The sequence below is a fragment of the Lactuca virosa genome, chromosome 3, assembly GCF_052849685.1.
Source record: "Lactuca virosa cultivar CGN04683 chromosome 3, Lactuca_virosa_CGN04683_v6, whole genome shotgun sequence".
In the NCBI taxonomy this organism is placed as follows: Eukaryota; Viridiplantae; Streptophyta; class Magnoliopsida; order Asterales; family Asteraceae; genus Lactuca; species Lactuca virosa.
Window position 1 is genome coordinate 98933774 of NC_136428.1, and position 22716 is coordinate 98956489.

Below are 22716 nucleotides of genomic sequence, written 5' to 3' on the forward strand. Positions count from 1 at the left end.
GGGTAGCAATCACTTTTACCCTTGGATTCAGTAACGTCAGGATTCGACAATTGGACCCGATCGGTTGGATAAAAAAGTTGATAGAGTAGCAGTGGTATGATAACTAGTGGCAACTAGTTCCAGAGAAGGATTTCGTTTAGAAGTCGTGTGAGGCGACTAAGTAGGGAGTCCTTTGGCTCCGCAGTCGGGCCGAAACCCGATATTTCAGATGATTGGTGAACGAATTGAGACCAGGGAAGTCTCGATAGATTTTGGCAAGCAGCCATGTGGCAGCATACTGCTTTACGCAGTTCAATGTTCGGACAGTTTCAGCGTTTGGACAGTGTTAGTAATTGGGTTTGAGGTTGCACATATGCATGGAATGTCTAGACGATTTGGGGAGTGACAAGTCACTCACAGTGGGAGTATCTGAGCCTTAGCCAAGTAAGAAGGATCTGCAAGGATGATTGGGTCTGTGACCCTGTTTTATAGTGAGAACCTTGAGTCATCAGAAGTGGAGTAGACAGTTGAGGGGTAACCAGACTGGATTCAATGATAATGATTCGGTATGAGTGGTCTGTCAGGGAATCATACTATCTCAAGATAGCAGATTTCAGATGGAGTTGATGTGATCCTGTTGTAGGGAAATTTGTTCATTTTCAGGTTTTAGAACCCTGATAGAGTGGGTTATGGTTTCCTTGAAAAGGCTGGTCACGGTTACCCTGGGAAGGCTAGGGTGTGCCCAGGATTGTAACCATGTCGCCCAAGTTGTCGGGCGCGTAAGGGATGGTAAGGGATGATTTCGAGGACGAAATCTAATTTAAGTGGGGGAGAGTTGTAACATCATGTTTAATTAATAAATAAATAGATGAAATTTGATGAACGAATAGTCGCAATAAAATTCATAATGTTCAGTGAGATGTTGGTTCTGGGAGCGGCTTAGGGGTGGATTGGTAAATTCGGACCTTATTTGTAAGGATTTCAGAAGATGGGGTTTAAAGGGTAAAATATTGACTTAATTTGAAAAGAGATTGGGAAGGAGAGACCAAAGGTGTACATTGGGCGAAAGTATTATATGATCAGGTATTAAACCCGTCACTTGGCTTCACCATGCTAACCCTAACCCTAGCTATTACTTCAGCCGCCACCCATCCTTATGCCTCCCACTGTCCGCCACCCTCCTTCCTCCACTTCTGGCGTCGCACCCCCCACGGTTGAGACCGTTGACCACCAAAGCCACCTCCACGAAGCTGATGCTGCCTCTATCTCCGGTCCAAAGCCACCCTCAAGGAACTCCCAAGCCGTCACCGCAATATAGAGCCTGTTGCCGTTGCTAACTCGCCACCGGAATGCCACCCGCTGCCAGCAACACCTCATTCTTCGTTCCTCCCTATGGATTTGACATCAGGACCGTCGTTGCCGCCGGCAATGGCTTTTGGGTCGTCACCTCAACTCGTTCCAGCGTCACCAGCCTCCAGTCGGTGGTTGGGAGCGGAGGTATCATAGCGGGCGTGGGAGGGTGTTGATGTTGAACCTGAGACGTATGGTGCGAGGGTTGTTGGCAGGAAATCAAAGAAAATAACCACCATGGCCGCCAACCAAGGTGACCGCCGCTGCTGTCGCCGCCATTCGCCACCAGGTGGGTGGTTGGTTTCCCTTTCTGAGCAAAAGACGATATGATGGGCGTGTTGTAGTTGATGAGTGTGTGTGTGTATGGCTAGAGTTCTCGGATAAGGCATCACCACCACCATAGGGTGGTGGCTGCCGCCACGTGCCACCGCCGGCCACCACAAGGGTGGTTGCGTGTGTGTGTTTATTTTAGTGTAGCGTGTGTGTGTGTGTTTATTTTGGTATTTTCATTGTAAATTGTAAAAATGGAATAATGGAAAGAAATTGAAAACCACCACCTTGGGGTGGTGGCTGCCGCCACCGGCCGCCGTGTCGGGTGGCGGTGTGCTTAGTTGTGTGGATTGTTTTTGGGATGTTTGGACAAAGGGACTAGCGAAATCCTAATGGGCCCGATGAAGCCCTAATGGGCCCAGTGAAACCCTAATGGGCCTAATGAACCCTAAGTAATCAAAAGACCTAGCTAATGGGCCTAATGGGCTAAGATGGGTTGGAAAACCCTAATGTAATGAAACCCTAATTTGGGACTTATCGGGACCGCATTAGAATTATTTAATGAACTTAAAATATTAATTAGTAATCATTTACAATCAACCTAAGTTAATATTAGACTTAATGGATTAAGTCGTTAATGGGTTAAGTAGGACAACTTAACCCTAATCGTCATTTTATGTGAAACCCTAATTTCAATTAGGTTTATTGTTGGGCCTTTCTATTGGGCCTTGATGATTGGATTACTAATGGGTCATCCAAGAATAATCAAATGGACTAGAGAAATTAGTTGGGCTTTAGGGTAAGGCCCATATAAGGAGTTGGGCCCAATTTGGAAAATTGGGTCGTAGATGGGCCATAGTTTGGGCCTTAATGACTAGATGATGTTGGGCCTTAGAATAGGACCATGTAAAGGCTTGGGCCCAATTTGGAAATTTGGCCATATGTTGGGCTTTGATTCCTAGTTGATTTTGGGCTTAAGGATTGGGCCTTGGGCTTGAATAAGCCAAGTATGGGGTAATGTAATAATTATCCAAAGTATGTACTTAGGGTTATGTAGTGGAACCCAATTATTAATTGGGTGTTATTTTGGTGTTGACAGTTCGGGAATCTGTCATCCAGCAGCTTGGGTTGAGTCTGCGGGACTTCAGCAGTGTGGGATTGAGCCTGTGGGACTTCAGCAGTGCCAGGTGAGTCTTCTCACCATACACATGGGTCTAAGGCACCAAGGCCGGCCCATTATGTGATTATGTTATATGTGTTGGTCATTATGTGATTTGATATGATATGTGATTTGTTATGATATGTGATTGTGTGTTTTTGCATGGAAGACCCCGGGGGAGCCCGTGACATTGGATATAAGACCATGTGGGCTAGCCCATGGCATTCCTAGGTAAAGACCATGTGGGGGAGCCCATGACATTGGATGTAAGACCATGTGGGGTAGCCCATGGCAGTCCTAGGTAAAGACCATGTGGGGTATCCCATGACATTCTTACAGGTTTTATGTATGCATGGCTAATGTGATATATGTAGCTTTTATAGCTAATATGATATGTGGTATGTGCTAGAGATAGCTTGTACAGCTAAAGTGATATGTGTTATGTGGTATGTGTAGCTTTATAGCTACTATGATATGTGTTATGTGGATTGTGTGTGGGGTATGCTCTGGGGAAGATCACTAAGCTTCGTGCTTACGGTTTACAGTTTTGGTTTCAGGTACCTTGTTTCAAAGGAAAGGAGCCGGCTTGGTCGCAACGCATCACACTATGTTTTCCGTACAGTAGGTCTTTGGGATTATACTCTGATATTATTTTATGATGACATACTTGATTATTGACACCCTGGTTTTGACATGAGATATTATTATGAATGTTTTATATTGATGGTTTTATGTAATAACTTAATTAAAACGAAATTTTTGGTCTTGAATTTTAGGACGTTACAAAACCGTTATTGTTGCAGATATTCTTGAGAAACATAGGGATCGACCGCCACATGAGGCTATGTTTTGAAAGTCATGTTGTGGTAGGTGGTTAGATATTCATGTCGAGGTAGAGGGTATCATTTACTTTTATATTACACGCTCTGCAAAGAAGTTGTGACAATCCCTCTAACCGAAGTATAAAAAATGGTTTTTAGATCGACTGGCGTCCGGGAACAAGGAATTTTGTTTTGTTTCCGACTTCCAGTTTGGTGAATATTTTGGTGCCTCAGATTCCGGTCTCGCCTTCCAGTCTCGTGTGTTTCCTATGGTTTAGAAAACTGAGTCTGTAAAATTGCAACATGATATTGATGTATTTGAAAGATAGCTTCATCGGTTATCGGATGAGGATGCGGTCTGTGTATGTATATTATATATGTTAGAGAATAGTTTCAATGGTCGAGTGGCTCATCAACCGGTTAAAGACAAGTATTTGTCTTTGGTATTCACCTTTGATGAATTAAACAGGTATCATGTCGTTAATTTAAAATTAACATTTCTAATGTTTTCTATGAAATTGATTGTGTTTTTTTTGTGTTGCAAATATCTGTGTGAGGTAATTTGGGATCAATTTTACTCTTAGTTAGAGATGGTATTCAATAAGCTTTATAGGCTTATTTATCTCGAGAAAGAAAAAGAAAGACAACCTAAAAATTTTGATGTACACCATATCCGAAATTTTGTACACTTTTAAGGTAAAATACATAATTATCCATTTAAACATTTTATGTTTGCTAATATTTCGATACATCATTCTTTCATATATTGATTCTGGAGAGTTTTCTAGTGAGTAATTTGTTTGGTACCCGACAACCAAATGTGATCCTTTAAGTTGTTGGATGGTCGAAGCTTAAGAGTTTAAAGAAGGAGCAATGCTTTAAATTTCTTAACGTTGATGGGGTAGGATTATTTATATAAATTTTAATTTTCACCTCTATATAATGATGTAAAAAATTTATGTACAATTATGTTAGCAGGATAACCAACTTATAGAGAAGTTGCAGCCGATAGCAGATGAGAGTCATGTTGCACGGTGGTCTTTTAGCTCTGCGTGGATTGAACACCATGCTTTAGCTACCCCACCAATTCACATGACACCTTATCTAACACCATTACCTCGTAAGTCGCTTACTTATGAGCCTCCATAAAATAAGGCACAGACCAGATGTTGGCAAAGGTTTATATGCATCTGACCCACCGCCACCACCAACTGTAATAACAACAGAAAGGACCAAATGATTATTGAGTTACAAAAGGAGCTTCTTCAATGTCGCAAGAATTTGATGACACATGAGATGCATATTTTACAACTTGAAGTTGTGGTAGGCGTACGTATACATCCTGATAATAATGGTGCCAAAGATGATGATGGTACATCATAGGGGTTGGAGGTACATTGTTAATTATTTCACTCTCATATATTGTTATTTAACTTTATTGTATACTCGTTATTACATCATACATAATTTACTAGTATGGAACCGTTAAATGATTATAGGTTGACAATGTTACCGTATACAACCACTTATCATGGAGGAGCTTGGTAATGAATAATATGATGAGTTTTAGGAACATGGATATGAAGTACATAAATAATTATATATGTGTTTTTACACATTGTTTAATTGATTAAACCTTTATTATATTTAATATTTTCATATGATGACACTTTTCATACCGTGAAGCAAATAAATGACGAACATGAGTAGATGTATACTGTACACCTCGGCAGTGTAGCTATACCTGTATTTGTAGACCTGTCATAGATTAAAGTAATTCCACGGGAAGATTACAAAATGCCATTGCTAGTTTTTAGGCGTCCGCATCGAGCAACACATACCCATATGGTTGAACTCCCCATGGATACAAATGAAAAAGAAATACATTGCAAACCAACACCCAACACCGCTGGACAGTTGTATATGTTAGTACATTAGAATATAGGGTTTAGTCCCAAGGCCCTTAGGGATTTAGGTTAGGTCAAGGGTCCCTTATGTATCCCTATTTACATAAGGTTTAACCCTCACTGTTAATTAAAACAATATATTGTATATCATGGTATCAGAGCTCTAGGTTAAAACCCTACTGCTGACCATAACCTGCAATCATCGTCGTCCACCTCCAACGACGTTCTATAATAGTGGTCGGAGGTGCCCTAATTAGGTTCAATATTTTTTTCCCTTTCGTCTTTCTCATCCTAAATAATAATACAACTGTCGGCCCTAACTAGAGTCCATCTTTGAATTCTTTTATTGCTTTGTCTACTTATGCATCCTCCTTGGATGGTCCTTGACTTAGATCCTTCTATCTCTTCCCCGGATGACCCCTTCCTCCAAGCCTTCTATCTCCTCCTCTGATGGACCTTTTCCTTGGCTAGCCTCTTCTGATGCTGCTACTGCCTCCCTTCGTGTAGCGTTCCAAAATATTGAGTAAAAATTTCATTTAAATAAGTTAAATCTATTCATTAGTTGTTCCAAAGACGATCAGAGTTAATGTATTCTCAAAACATTAGAGTAATTTGTAAACATACAGTGCAAAATAAAACTCCAGGGGATGCAGTTCGATCAAGTCGAGCCCTTCATTTGAAAATAGAAGTACCAAAAAACATAAACATAAAACCGTAAGCACAAATCTTAGTGAGTTCCCCAAGGCCCTTAGGGTTTAGGTTAGGTCAAGGGTCTCTTATGCACCCCAATTTATATAAGGCTTAACCCTCGCTATTAATTCAAACAATATATTGTTTATCATGGTATCAGAGCTCTGGGTTAAAACCCTACTACTGACTATAACCCGCAGTCATCGTCGTCCACCTCCAACGACCTTCTATAATAGTCGTCGGAGGTGTCCTAATTAGGTTCAATATTTATTTCCCTTTCCTCTTTCTCATCCTAAATAATAATACAACTGTCGGTCCCAAACCAACGTCCTTCTTTGACTTCTGCTACTGCTTTGTCTACTTTTGCATCCTCCTTGGATGGTCCGTGCCTTAGATCCTTCTATCTCCTCCTCGGATGACCCATGCCTCCGAGCCTTCTTTCTCCTCCTCGGATGGTCCCTTTCCCTGGCTTGCCTCTTCTAATGATTCTGCTGCCTCCCTTCTTATAACGTCCCAAAAATACCAAGTAAAAATTTCATTTAAATAAGTTAAAGCCATTCATTCATTGTTCCAAATACGATCATATTTAAATTATTCTCAAAACATTAGAGTAATTTGTAAACATTCAGTGAGAAATAAAACTCCAGGGGATGTAGTGCGATCAAGCTGGGCCCTTCATTTGAAAACAGGAGTACCAAAAAATATAAACATAAAACCATAAGCACAAAGCTTAGTGAGTTCCCCAAAATACCACATACTTAACATACATAATAAATTGAAACTAAACTGAGTCTATTTCACCCCCTTCGGTATCTTTCAACCGGTATTGGGTCTATTTCACCCCATTCGGTATCTTTCAACCGGTATTGGGTCTATTTCACCCCCTTCGGTATCTTTCAACCGGTACTGGGTCTATTTCACCCCTGAGTCTATTCAACTCCTTCGGTATCTTTCAACCGGTACAAGTGTATTTCACCCCGTACAACAAAACATACAGTCATATCAACAAGAGTCACAAAGACAACAAACACATACAAACATATCAGCAAGTGTCACAAAGACAACTATCATCCTATAAACATAATTCAGTGGGCCGATATTGGTGCCTTCGACCCACGAGTACAGTGAAGAGACTTATCTGAACTACTCAACAGAAGCCCAACAGCTACATCATCATCAGAACAGCCAACGCAAACTTCCTAAAACCAAACCGAGACCAATCCTTAGTCAAATACTCCATTCTACCCAAGTTTGACCAAAAGTCAAATTAGTCAAAAAAGTCAACGATCAAAGTGTGACATCCCCATTTTCACAGCCAGAAAAGACCGATTTTGTTTATGCTTTATAAAAATCAGAGTACCTCTTTTAATAAAAATGTTGCGGAATTTGTTCCCAGAAAAACATGATAAATACGTTATCAAAGCATTTCCGAAGAAATGTATTTTTATTCATTTTAAAACATTGGGATGTCATCGTCAATACAGAAACATAAGCATAAACAGAACTTACATTCGTTATCACTAGTGATCTACACCTCTTTAATCTCTCAGTGTAATGTAACTTCGTATCGGCACCTGTGATTCAAATAAGCTTGAGTGGGTCAGGTTGGGAAACCCGGTGAGTACATAGGGATTTCAATCCCACAATGTCATATCATATATACAATTTAGAACTCACCAAAATATACAATTTTACCATATATATAATAGCAACTCTTACCCTACCCCGTTAATCCTCACAACGAGACTATCCATACTCCCAGACCTTAAATTTTACCTCTTACTTAATCCATACTCTCGGATCTAATCCATGATCTCGTATCAATAATTGTGTCCATTCCATACTCTCGGATTAGGGACAAGTGTCTATGTGTAAATCCATTCTCCCGGATTAACGACGAATGACTATGTCCTATCCATACTCCGGACTGAGGACGACTGACTAGATCTTAATCCATACTCCCAGACTAAGGACGATTGACTATGTCCAATCCATACTCTCGGACTAGGGACAATGACTATGTCTAATCCATGCTCCCGGATCAATGACATATACTAAATTTTCCACACGTAGGTAAAAACAACATCTACAACTTTCATTTAGACTCCATCGGCTAATTCTAGACCGATCTTAAATTTAACAGTAGGAGGAGATTAGACTGTTAAATGACCGCGAAAAATTCGTATCTCCTTCATACGGACTCCGTTTTCGTCTGTCTTTTTACCGTTGAGTTCCTATTAATGATATCTTCAACTCTCATTTAGGTTGCGTAAGCCAAAAACCACTCGAACTAAAATTCGAGTTTCGGGTCGTGCACTGCTAAGCCAAATCTTAGAAAATTCATAACTTCCTCATACGAAGTCAGTTTTGGGCGTTCTTTTTTTTGTATGTTCTCGGTTTAAAGTACACTACAACTTTTGTTTAGATCACTAAGGCCAAAAGTCGCTCTATCGTAAATTCACTATTTACGTCTCCCGTGTCGTGCCGGTTTTGCCGCGAAAGTTCGACGGGTCATAACTTCTTCGTTATAACTCGGATTTCGGCGTTCTTTATATGTACGGAACCCTTGGAACATATACTACCACTTGGTTAACATTACTCCTTCTAAATAATCTTCCATCAAAAACTCATTTTTGATGCTCATTGTCTCTAAATTGACTAGCCCGGATCTACGGGCGTTACACAAAGTCCACAAGGTCAACGGTCAGCTTAGCTAAAGTCAACGTCACGATATGACCATTCCTTGGTCACGTCGTGAGAATGCAATGACAAAAAATCGCGATTCTGGACACTATCACGTCGTGACAAATCCAATGTCACGTCGTGACTTCTGGTCAGATGGCCAAAATCTTCATTAAGTGCTTAATCTCTTCAGCCCAAGGCCCAAAACCTCATATCTAGATCCTAAATAGCTTCATAATGGATAAAGTTTCCAACTTTATCCATTAGGATGGTCCAAACAACCAAGATCTAGTCTTTAAGTCTCAAAGGGACCAAGAATGCATCTTCCTCAGCTAAATCCATTAAGTCCAAGTCTCCAACCTTCAGATATGAATCACTATGATGTTTAGATGGATAAAGTTTCCAACTTTATCCATAATAATGACGTAAGCTTTCAAGATCTAAACTTTAATACACCAAAATGGCCTAAATGACCAAAATAACTTGCATGGCTGAAAGGGAAGGCAAAAGATCAAAACTTTCCTAGTCCATGAGGTCGAAGAAAACATTCTACACTAATCAAAAAGGTTTTGGAGTCCAGATCTGAAACATAAAATGTTCTTAGGACCTTGGAGAGTAATCAAGTTGCAAACGTTATTACCAACTCTCACTCAAAACTCATTAAAATGGACCAAAACACCAAATACATTTAGATCCAAAGATGAAATGCAATAAAGCTTGGAACTTTATAACTTACAAAGGTCTAGAAGGTAGATGAAATTTGAGATCTTCAGTTTCCAAGCTTCAAGGATCAATCTTGTATGAAAACATTGCTCTAAAACCACCAAAACTCCAAAGAAAATGGATGAGAGAGGAGAGGGGAGGCTCAAATCTTGAAAATAAAGGCTAGGGTTTCTCCCAAGAGGTTCTAGATATGATGGAGGCTAAGAAAATACTCTAAAACATTAATCCTTACCTTTAAATACCTTAAAAATCCTAAAAAAATTGTGGGCTTTTGGGTTGCACATTTCTCATGTCGTGAGAATACATTCTCACCTCGTGAGTACGGGTTTTCGCCCATTTTCACTCCAACTTCAAACAATCATAACTTCTTCATTTCAACTCCGTTTTTGGCGATCTTTATACCTACAGAATGGTATTGACAAGGCCCATACTTATATCTAGTTAATTTTGGATTAACACATGTCGAACTAAAAATCATAATTCATGAAAGAAGTCGAAAACATCACTTTTCCTATTTTACCCTTTGACTCCAAGACACAAACCAAGGCTTTAATCACTTATATAACATTGTCATCATCCAATAAGGTCTGAATCACATTCCCTTGAAGCCCAAGACCATTACTTAATCTATTCATTGACTACAATCCTGAAAATAGGAAAGTTCTCGATACAAGATGTTACACTTCGCCGAAAACTTCTTTGTTGTGCAACCTTTGATCTATAATAGTCTCTCTCTTTATCTATCTATAAACACTGCAGTTGTTGATATCGTAAGCATTAGTTCCGTACATTACAACTTGAGTTCTCTTTCTTTCTCGCTGCCTTTCTCCGGATTCCTCAGCCACCAGCTTCATGATCGTCACCAATGCAACCGAATATCTGCTTATTCAACAATGGAACCGTCTTTGGTCGCATCTTCTTCTCTCGTCTTCTCCTATGAGCAGTCATTATTAGCTTCCATGGTTAGAGCTATGTCACGGTCGTTTTCGATGTCTACATCTACGTTTTTTTTATGTAATTTTCTTTTATTTATTTTTTCCAATTTAATCGTCTCCTCTTGATCAAACTTCGGGGGGTGTTAGTATGTTAGCATTTAGGGTTTAGACCCAAGGCCCTTAGGCTTTAGGTTAGGCCAAGGGTCCCTTATATATCCCTATTTATATGAGGTTTAACCCTCACTATTAACTAAAACAATCTATTATCCATCAGTATAGACCCTAGAAATCACAATCTATATGAATAATGAGATGCTTCACTATTGTTTGTCCATCGATTTCTCACTTATATATGAACGGTGGAGTTTTGGATGCACTTATATAGGGACTATGACTTGGTTGGTTGGAATGTGATGTAAGTTATATATGTATGCGATCATTGCATAGTACATATTTAATAAGGCTACTAACTTTATTGTATAAATGTGTTGCTTGGAAGCACATCATGGTCTGGATTTCCTTGTTGATAAAGTGTAGTCCGAATGATGCTCGGTGGACATTTATGCCGATAGCTTTCAGCATAGATGAATATGACTGGATTAACATGGATGATGGGTCCATTTACCCAACTTGTTCTGAGTGTGATACGGTATACTTGTGTTTCAATTAACTTGTAAGAATATGATATTTGATGATTATTTAACTCCTACCTTTTATGCAACAATACATCCTTATCAATATACCGAACTTGCACTGATTTTTTGGAGTATTGAATTTTCGAACATTCACAATGACTATATACGATAGTTATTGGACTGACGTCCATTTTTCAAACTTTGCATCTTGGTTTAAATCTATACGAGCCCATATACATGAACTCTTACTGGATATCAACTAGTGGGGTACCAAACCTACTGATGTAATCCCCCTTGAGAGTTTAAAAATCATCTTTGTGAAGGGCACAAACGTACCATAAAAGTCTGGCGGTAAAGGGGATTATTGAGTGTTCGTATGTTGGTTCCTAGAGAGGTTGATCATTGACAATTTTGTAACCATAGAGGATTGCACCAAGATCCGAGTCAAGTCATATCGCAGGCGATTTATGGAAACTAGCGGAAACACCCGGGCTTCGCCCCGGGCCGTTTTTTGTGTTTTTTATGAAAAAATGTAAAAGTTTTGACTGTAAGGACCAAAAGTGTCAAAATGGTTAAAGAATTAAAGGGGTTGGATTAACAAGTTTTTAGAAAAGGGACTAAAGTTGTCAATTCCTTAAAGTTTTGTGGCCAAACTTTGAATATTAAAAGGTTCCTAAAAAATATAAAAATTTTGATTGCAATGACCAAAAATGTCAAAACGGCTAAAAAATGAGGGGCAAAGTTGACAAAAAAAACATACAAGTTTACTATTCATAAGTTTTAATATATATATATATATATATATATATATATATATATATATATATATATATATATATATATATATATATATATATATATATATATATATATATGGGAGCGTTTAATCGAGAACATTTCTTATCGCGAGAACATTTGAGAACAAATTTGGACCACACAATTCTTTAATTAAAATTATAAAATAATATTCATATAAATCAAAAATAGTTACAAACAATTAAAAAACCCACTAACTAACACCACTCACCACCCAACCAACACCACCCACCACCACCCCGCGCCAACACCACCCACCACCACCACCCGTCACCACCACCCATCACTAACTACCACCACCCACCACCCATCACTACCCACCACCCACCACCACCAACCACCAACCACCACCCGCCACCACCCACCACCATCACCACCCAACCACCACCACCTGCCACCACCACCCACCTCCACCACCCATCACCACCGCCTACCACCACCACCCACAACCACTACCTAACACCCACCACCACCACCCATCACTACCCACCACCACCAACCACCACCACCACCCGCCACCACCACCCATCACTAACCACCACCATCAACCACCACCCACCACCTATCACTACCCACCACCCACCACCACCCGCCACTACCATCACCATCCACCACCATCACCACCCAACCACCACCACCCGCCACCACCACCCACCTCCACCGCCCGCCACCACCACCACCAACCACTATCTACCACCCATCACCACCACCCACCACCACCACCCACCACTACCCACTTTCACCGACCACTACCCACCACCCACCACCACCCGCCACCACCACCCAGCACCACCAACCACCACCCGTCACCCATCACTACCCACCACCCACCACCCACCCACCACAACCACCACCACTACCAACCACCACCATCACCACCCACCATCATCACCACCCAACCAACACCACCCGCCACCACCACCCATACCTACCCACCACCCATCACTATCACCACCACTTGCAACCACCAAACAACCTACCACCACCCATCACCACACACCACCACCACCCCGCCTACACCACCCGCCGCCACCACCCGCACCCCCACCTACAAAGATTTGTTATTGTGTTTTTGATTCATTAGTTTTTCTCGTGTATATAATCACATGTGATTATATGTATCAAGTCATATGTGATTATATGTATCAAATCATATATGATTTATATATTATTAAATATATATAATCACATGTGATTAAATACACGTGAAAAACTAGTGAATCGAGAACGCAAAAATAAATATTGTCCACGTAAATCATATGTGATTAGATACATATAATTACACGTGATTATATGTATTTAATAAAATATTATTTACGTGGGCAGTATTTATTTTCGTGTTTTTGATTTAATAATTGGCATCATGTATTAAATCACATGTGATTATATGTATTTAATCACATATGATTTACATGGACAATATTTTTTTCACGTGTTGATTCAATAGTTGTTCTTGTGTATTTAATCACATGTGATTATATTGTCACACCCCCGAACCAGACGGCGGAAACGTCCGGGGGCTCGTGTGACTAACAATTGAATTATCATTACAGTGAATATAAATGAAACATAACATCATCATCAGCATGCATAATTTAATACAACTGCCATTGTTTACATCAAGTATAATCTTTTAAGTTACATTACCAAAACATTCACTGGATGATGTTTAAAAGTACACAAAACACAATCCCATATTCTTGATGATTCTTCTGCCTAACGAGTCCCTGAGAATACAAGTTATTTTGAAAATGTCAACATATATTATGTTGGTGAGTTCATAAGCATGTTTGATTGAAAAGTTTTGTATAGTTCGTAAAGCACCAGAAAATCCGATATTTTCTGTAAAGTGGTTTGAAAATGATGTGTCAAATCAAGTATTAATGCATGTGTGTTTACTGCTTTTGAAATGCATAAATAAACAAAAATGTAATCCAGATAGAAACCCTGTATTTTCTGTTGTAAGTGGAAGGTGATGTATAAATGTATTTATCCCAGAAAATCTGATATTTTCTGCATATAAAAGTATCGTAATCATAAAATTTCCAAGACCGTGTATCGATGTATGTATGTTTTTAGTATCGTCTAGATTCGTATAAATATACTGAAATCCTTGATGAAGTTAGTCTCTAAGTGAGTCGTTACAACCATGTTTGATAATGACTAATTCGCCCGTCTTGACGTTTTCAGGCGTCGGTTTTGATATAGGTAAGGTTTGTCGCCCTAGACTGGCCTAGTCTAGCTGTAGAGAGCGGCTAAGGCGTGGGGGGTCACCCCGTATAGATCTATACACAAACTCCCGCTCTCCCTCCAGAAAACTTTGGTTATAACTACAGGCTACAATTGTACACTCAAAGGTGTCAACCGACAAGTCTCACTAGAATCTCAACCTCTAATACCATGTTTAATGTTTACGTGTATGTTGTATGTTATCAAATCCAAAGGTACATATATAAGTATACGAAGTTCAATAATTATGTAAAGATATAATTTCAATCTACTAAACATGTAAGTTTCAGTCCAAGCCCAATTAACATGTAAATGAATCACAAAGGTTCAATAACATGTAAATGAGTAATTTGGGCCCAATAGACATGTAAATGGACCACGAAGGCCCAACAACATGTGACCCATAATTCAGGCCCAAATTAACATGTAAATGGGTCGCATGGCCCAATAAACATGACATGGAAAATATTGGGCTAAATATACATTTAAATGGGTTCTTAAGGCCCATTAGCCATGTAACATGAATATTTGACCCAATAAAATTGTTATCGCTGTATTTCACCCATTTGTTATTGTATTGTTGCTTATTTTTGTTCGAGGTTTACCAAGTTGATTATAAAAAGTCTCCTTTTTGTAAAACAACATTTTTGGTCCAAAAAGCCTCAAATTTTCAATTAAGGCCCAAAGTTAATAAAAATAACACTTTTGTCCCCATTTTGCACAAAACTTGTATTTATAGCTAGTTTTGGTAAGAATAACATTTCTAACCCATTTTTGTCAAAAATATCATTTTTGGCTTGATTTTTGTGAAAATACACATTGTTATGGTTTTTGACTTTTCTGACCGGATTGTTGGAAAATTTGTAGAAAAATCATTGTAAGTCTAAATCTGGATCCGTAAACTCTGGAAGTTTGTAAATTTTGTCTACTTTGTTCATAATTTTTCTCATAATTTTTAATGGTCTCTAACAAGTGTGAAATTGCTCACCTTCATAGGCTGGTCCGAAATTATTTCAAATATGATAGGCAGTTTAGTAAAATTCGCCAAAAATTGTAGAAAAATCATATGAAAACGTGAGAGTAGTCATTTTAAAAGTATAAACCTGAACTTTGTTCATATAAAACAGTTTTGAAAAATATTATCATTAAGGTGGTCAAAACAGTTCGAGATTGGACCAAAACTTTTCTGTCAAGGGATGATTTTTAAGTTAAGTTTATAGATCTTTGAACCCAACACTCATTTTTGCTATTTTAAGTGTATAAATCCCAGATCTACAAGTTTACATGTATTATATGTGATAAAACATACTTTTATCAAGGTTTTCATGTAGATCCAAGTGATAAACTTCATATTCTTAACGTATTTCTAGATTTATGAAGAAAATAACACATAATCACAAAATCAACTAAGAAATTCACACAAGACATGCATATAACACATAGATCTACACATTTTACTTGTATTCTCCCCCAAAAATCATGTAAAAACCAAAAACAAGGGGGTATGAACTCACCTTGGGGTGATGGATCGGTTTTGATGAAGGGATATGAGAAGATGATGTTGTTTTCGGCCTTAGCAAGCTTTCCTTGTATGATTTTCGAGTTTAGAAGGTTTCTAAGAGTATGATCACAAACAAGTGTTTAGAAGGAGTGTTCTAACACAAAAATGAAGTTGTTTAGCTTGAATGTGTGATGACTTACCCAAGATTGATGACCTTTAGTGAAAATCTTCTTGAAACACCTAGAGATCTCGAAAATTTTGATGGAAGGAAGGAGGATGTTCTTGAGTGTTTTGAGAGAGTTTTCTTGAAAGATTTTTGAGAGAATGAGGGTGGTGTGAGGTGTTTTGGCCGAGAATAAGAAGAAGAGAGGAGAGATGGAGTGAGGTGATGTGCATGGAGATCCTCCATGCAATAAAGAGGTGGCAAGCTCTCATAATTCCTCTAATTTCCCTTTATTTTTCTTTTCTTTTCCTCATTGGGCCGAGAATTGGGCTTAAGATGAATGAAATTGAATTAGTTTGGTCCAATCTTGGCTTTGCTCGATTTTGTGAAGCCCAATAAATATGTTTCGGCCCATTGGGCCCTTAGGAAGGTTTACGGCCCAAATTGGCATAAAAGAATAGATTTATGGCTTACTAGGTTTAATTGGATTAGCTATGGCCCAATAAGGCCCATTAGGGTTAGAATGAATCATTCTAGGCCCAAATGGTCCAAAATGTTATAGATTTGTGAATTGGGTCCATTTAGAATCCAAATAGGGTTTTCCAAGCCCAAAGTAGTTGAATTGAATACTTATTGGTCTATTAGGCCCAATAAGGAAATCCTAGTCCAATATAGACTTAAACAGGGATTCCTAGGGTTTTCAGACTCTTTGTTGAACATGAAGGTGAATTTAAATGAGATCTGAGTATGATATTCTCTCATAGTACAAGTTATTACACTAGGTGAATGATTGCATGAGAGTAGAATTTCCTAGCAAAATGCAAGTTGTGACATATATTTATTTAACCACATATGATTCGTATGGAAAATATTTATTCTTGCGTCGATTCAATAATTGTTCTAATATATTTAATCACATGTGATTATATGTATTTAATCACATATGATTTATATGGACAAGATTCATTATTTCTTTCTCAATTCAATAGTCGTACTCATGTACTTAATCACATGTGATTATATGTATCAAATCACATATGATTTATATTGATAATATTCATGATTCAATATTTTTTCTTATGTATTTAATCATATGTGATTGTATGTATTAATCACATATGATTAATGTGGAAAAAGAAAAACTATTTAATCAAAAACACGAAAATGAATCTTGTGTACATAAATCATATGTGACTAAATGTACAAGAACAACTATTGAACAAGAATGTGAAAATGAATATTGTCCATATAAATCATATCTAATTAGATACATATAATCTCATGTAATTAAGCACACAAGAATAACAACTGAATCGAGAACGCGAAAATAAATATTTTCCACATAAATTCTATGTGATTAGATACATATAATCACATGTGATTATATACATTTAATCACATATGATATATGTGGACAATATTTATCTTTGTGTTCTCGATTCAATAGTTGTTCTTGTGTATATAATCATATGTGATTATATGTATCTAATCACATATGATTTATATAGACGTCATTATTTTTTGTCCGTATAAATCATATGTGATTAGATACATCTAATCACATATGATTATATGTATTTAATCACATATGATTACAGTGGACAAAGAACAATTATTTAATCGAGAATGTGACAATGAATCTCATCCACATAAATCATATATGACATGATACATATAATCATATGTGATTATATGTATTTAATCAGATATGATTTATGTAGACAATATTTATTTTTGCGATTTCGACTGAATAATTGCTTTTGTGTAATTAACCACATGTGATTATATGTATATAATCACATATGATTTGAGGTGGACAAGATTTATTTTTTCCTTCTCGATTCAATAGTTGTGCTCATGTACTTAATCACATACGATTATATATATAATCACATATGATAAAATACATGAGAACAACTACTGTCCACGATTATACATATAATCATATGTATCCAATCACATATGATTTATATAAACAATATTCATTTTTTGAGTTTTCGTTTCAATAATTTTTCTCATATATTTAATCACATGTGATTATAAGTATTTAATCACATATGAATAATGTGGACATAATTTTTTTTAATGTTCTTGATTCAATAGTTGTTCTCATTTATATAATTACATGCGATTATATATACATATATATATATATATATATATATATATATATATATATATATATATATATTTCATCACATATGATTTATTGAATCAAGCACATAAAAACAATTATTTTTCACATAAATCGTATGTGATTAAATACACGAGACCAACTATTGAATTAAAACCGAAAAATGAATAATGTCTAGATAAATCATATGTGATTAAATACATCTAATCACATGTGATTATATGTACCTAATCACATATGCTTTATGTGGATAAGATTCATTATTTTTTTCTCAATTCAATAGTTGTACTCATGTACTTAATCACATGTGATTATATGTATCAAATCACATATGATTTATATTGATAATATTCATTTTCTCATTTTTGATTCAATATTTTTTTCTTATGTATTTAATCATATGTGATTGTATGTATTTTAATCACATATGATTAATGTGGAAAAAGAAAAACTATTGAATTGAAAATGCGAAAATGAATCTTATGTACAGAAATCATATGTGACTAAATGTACAAGAACAACTATTGAACGAGAATGCGAAAAAAAATATTGTCCATATAAATCATATCTGATTAGATACATATAATCTCATGTAGTTAAATACACAAGAGCAACAATTGAATCGAGAACGCGATAATGAATATTTTCCACATAAATTCTATATGATTGGATATATATAATCACATGTGATTATATGAATTTAATCACATATGATATATGTGGACAATATTTATCTTTGTGTTCTCGATTCAATAGTTGTTCTCGTGTATATAATCATATGTGATTATATAAATCTAATCACATATGATTTATATAGACATCATTATTTTTTTCCATATAAATCATATGTGATTAGATACATATAGTCATATGTGATTATATGTATTTAATCACATATGATTACGGTTGACAAAGAACAATTACTTAATCGAGAATGTGACAATGAATCTTATCCACATAAATCATATATGATTGGATACATATAATCACATGTGATTATACATATTTAATCATATATGATTTATGTAGACAATATTTATTTTTGCGGTTTCGATTGAATAATTGCTTTTGTGTATTTAATCACATATGATTTATATAGACAATATTCGTTTTTTCCAAATAAAATCATATGTGATTAGAAACATATAATCACATCTGATTAAATGTATTTAATCACATATGATTAAAGTGGAAAAAAATAATTATTGAATCGAGAACGCGAAAATGCATCTTAGCCACATAAATCATATGTGATTAGATACACATAATCACATGTCATTATATGTATCTAATCGCATATGATTTATGTGGACAATATTCTTAAAACAAGTAATGCCTACATAATAGGAGAGTTAGTGTAACTCACCTCCTTGAACTTGAAAATTAGCTAGAATGAGCAACATGGATCCTTTCCTTTCCGAAAACCTACACACCAATTTATAACATTATTTAGCTTATTCTTTGTTGTATTACTCTTATAATACTTATGTATATATTTTCTTAGTTTCTCTTTGATTGTAGTGCTCTTTTTGGGATCTGTTTTCTTACGTTTAAACCCATTCTTAAATTCTGATAAAATAATATTGGTAAAGTTCCCCCTTTTATCTTTTCAAAAATATAAATATCTTGTGCTAATGATTTTTGGTTGATTTTATATTAAATTTACAAGTTAGTAACTTTAAGCTGTCACTTTATGGACCACTCAACACTCTTGGAATAAACTGTATCAATCTACTAAGAATTACATCATTCCCTTTATATGTGGGAAACTATACATCCATATCTAACTATAGGATTTGGAATTTTGGCATTTGGAGTTCCAATGAATTTATTATGATTTTTTGAAGACAATGCATGAAATCTGTGATAGCATGGACCAGCCTGAGAAGATTGCTAATTTTACCCCTCAAGGAGTTGGAATTTCGAAATGTGATTCAAAGTTTGAAGAAAGTAGATACACTAAGATTTCCAGAAAACTAATTCTCATGATTTTTAGGTGTTCTTATTGACTTGCAAGAATTTTAGAAGTTGGAGGACAGATTTGGCAAAATTGATCATAATAGCTTGTAAATCACTTTTGGTGTTCTATTAAGGACTTAATGGTTAAGCCTTAAGTTTATCACTTTTTATATGATTGTTGGTTAACTATTAGGCTATTGAGATATGAAATTCAACTTAACCTAAGGGCCTTAATGCTTGGCTTAATGAGGGTTCAAAGTTAAGGATTTTCACATAAAATGTCACTTTTACACTTTTAGGTTCTTTCAGGCAATATGACAAACACCTTGTGTGCATGAAATCCTACAGTGATCATCAACTCTCTAATAGACTCCAATCCAACCCCTAGAACTTACTATTTTCATTTATCATAAGAAACAAATTAATCAAGAAGCAACCTAAGAGATTCCACCAACATTAACAAATAGAAGATAATAGTTTCCAAAATATGAACTTACATAGCTATAGAAAACAACCAAGTTACCATGGCAGATCGAAAAGGCAACGAAATTGGTTATTGGCCTCCAACAAATTCCTCTCTACAAATACAAATTCAAATAGATGTACCAAATTGGTGAAACTAAATTATAAAATGAAATGTTTCTTAACGAATTTAGTATAAAATTGTGTTTCAAAACCATTAATCTGATAACAAATATAAAAAATTGTAAATGGAATTACATAGGATAAGGATAAGGAAGCATACCAATTAATCAGGGCAAAATGCCTCTATTGGCTCCTTTCATCAACGTTCTCCAGGTGAACGAAAAAACGAAGCAACGACTCCGACTCCATCTCCAACAGGCTCGATACGAAGAGATTTTGGGCAGTATGTTCGCAAAATCGGAGACTTGAATGGTAGCGGATGAATATATGTACCGGAGTTTCGTGAAATCCAAGTAGCATCGGAAATCGTAGAGAGGTCGGCGATCGGAGAAGTGGTGAAGATCGACATCTTCAAGTTGATGCATAGTTACTTCAGTGTGTTATCTTCTTATCTCCTCCGTGTGGCTTGTTATGGGAATGTAATAACTTTAAGAAAATTACATATACACCCTTGCTTCATTAAAAGTAACGCGTTTGTTGTCCTATTGCTGATTTTTGTTCTCAAATGTTCTCAAACCCATAAATGTTCTCATTTGAACATAGCTCTCTCTCTCTCTCTCTCTCTCTATATATATATATATATATATATATATATATATATATATATATATATATATATATATATATAAACAAATGACAAAAAATAGATAAAAAGAATATTATTATCTTTTTAATCTAATAAGTTATATACTATTTTTGAAAACTCAATTTTTAAAAATTGAATTCTTAGGATAATAAATATTATTTTTAAAATGTTTATTAATTTTTTAAACATTTGTTTAATTTTTTGAGTTTTTGAAAAAATGATTTAAAAAAATAATAATAATAAGAGAATAAATAATTTTCAAAATCAATCACAAATACCTCTTAAATATATAAGCCTAAAGTGTGTCCTGATGTTTTTGTCTATGAAAAAAATGTATCACATAGGCGCCACTTAAACTTTTACTATTTTTGTCAAAATTTGTCTATGAATGGAGTGTGGTGAATTTTTTGTCTACCAACTTTTTTATAATTAAAAAAACTATAATGATTAAAGCCCATACAATGTATTTTATGTGATGTTAACTATACAAGTTGATCAATGCACATAAACACACTTCAACGACAATATTAAAAATTGTCAATGGAAAAAAAAACTAGTTAAATGGTGGTGTTTACCGTCGACATTACATGTCACATAGATATACCGAGTTACCGACGTCAAACAAAGCATGACACCGAATAACCTAAATGATGGATAGTTGCCTAGGTTAATACATAATGGACCTTTAATTTACAAATATAAAAATTAAAGATATTAAACAACTCATTAAAAATGAATTAAAAAATATGTGTTATGTCATTTAACCATTTAATATAATTATAATTATTATATATAATAAAAAAACAACAAATCTACGAATAGTATATTTTTAAATTTTAAATTTTGACAGTAATAGTTTCGTATGTTGGCAAGTTTCTATGTTGGAAAATAAATTATTAAAATTGTCTTTATAATTTACAATAATGTCCTTGTGCATTTTTTATTTTGCGTTTGGGTTTTAGATTTTGACTATAATATTTTCGTATGTTGGTAGGTTTGATCTCTACACAACTTTAAAACTTCTTTTTTAAGAAAAATAAAATCCAGGTTTATGCATGTTTCTTGTGCAATGTTACTGTATAAATTAAGTAAAAGTAACCTTATAAAAATGGTTTATCCATTTTTGTATCTGTATGTTACAAAAGGCAAAAAAAAAAAACAAAAGCACATGTTTGTTGTGACTTGGAAGTTTAGAACTATTAATATAATCAATTGTTTGATATATTCTTGTTATCTTTTTTTCTCCTAAGAACTAAATTACTTTATACTGTCAAGTACTACTTGGTAGTCTAATTCTTTTCTTTCCCTATTGTTTCTATTCAGTGGATGATAAGAAAAAGAAAACCAAATAAGGTTCCAAATAATGAATTTGAAAAAAAAAAATATAATTTATAAATTCAATCGCATGAACTAATTTCAAAACAATAGATAATCTTTAATCTCACCCTACCAACTAGCACACTAAAATTGAAATCCAAATGATAAAGTTGAAATATAAACCTTAACAGTGTAAAGGCAAAATTGAATGTTTT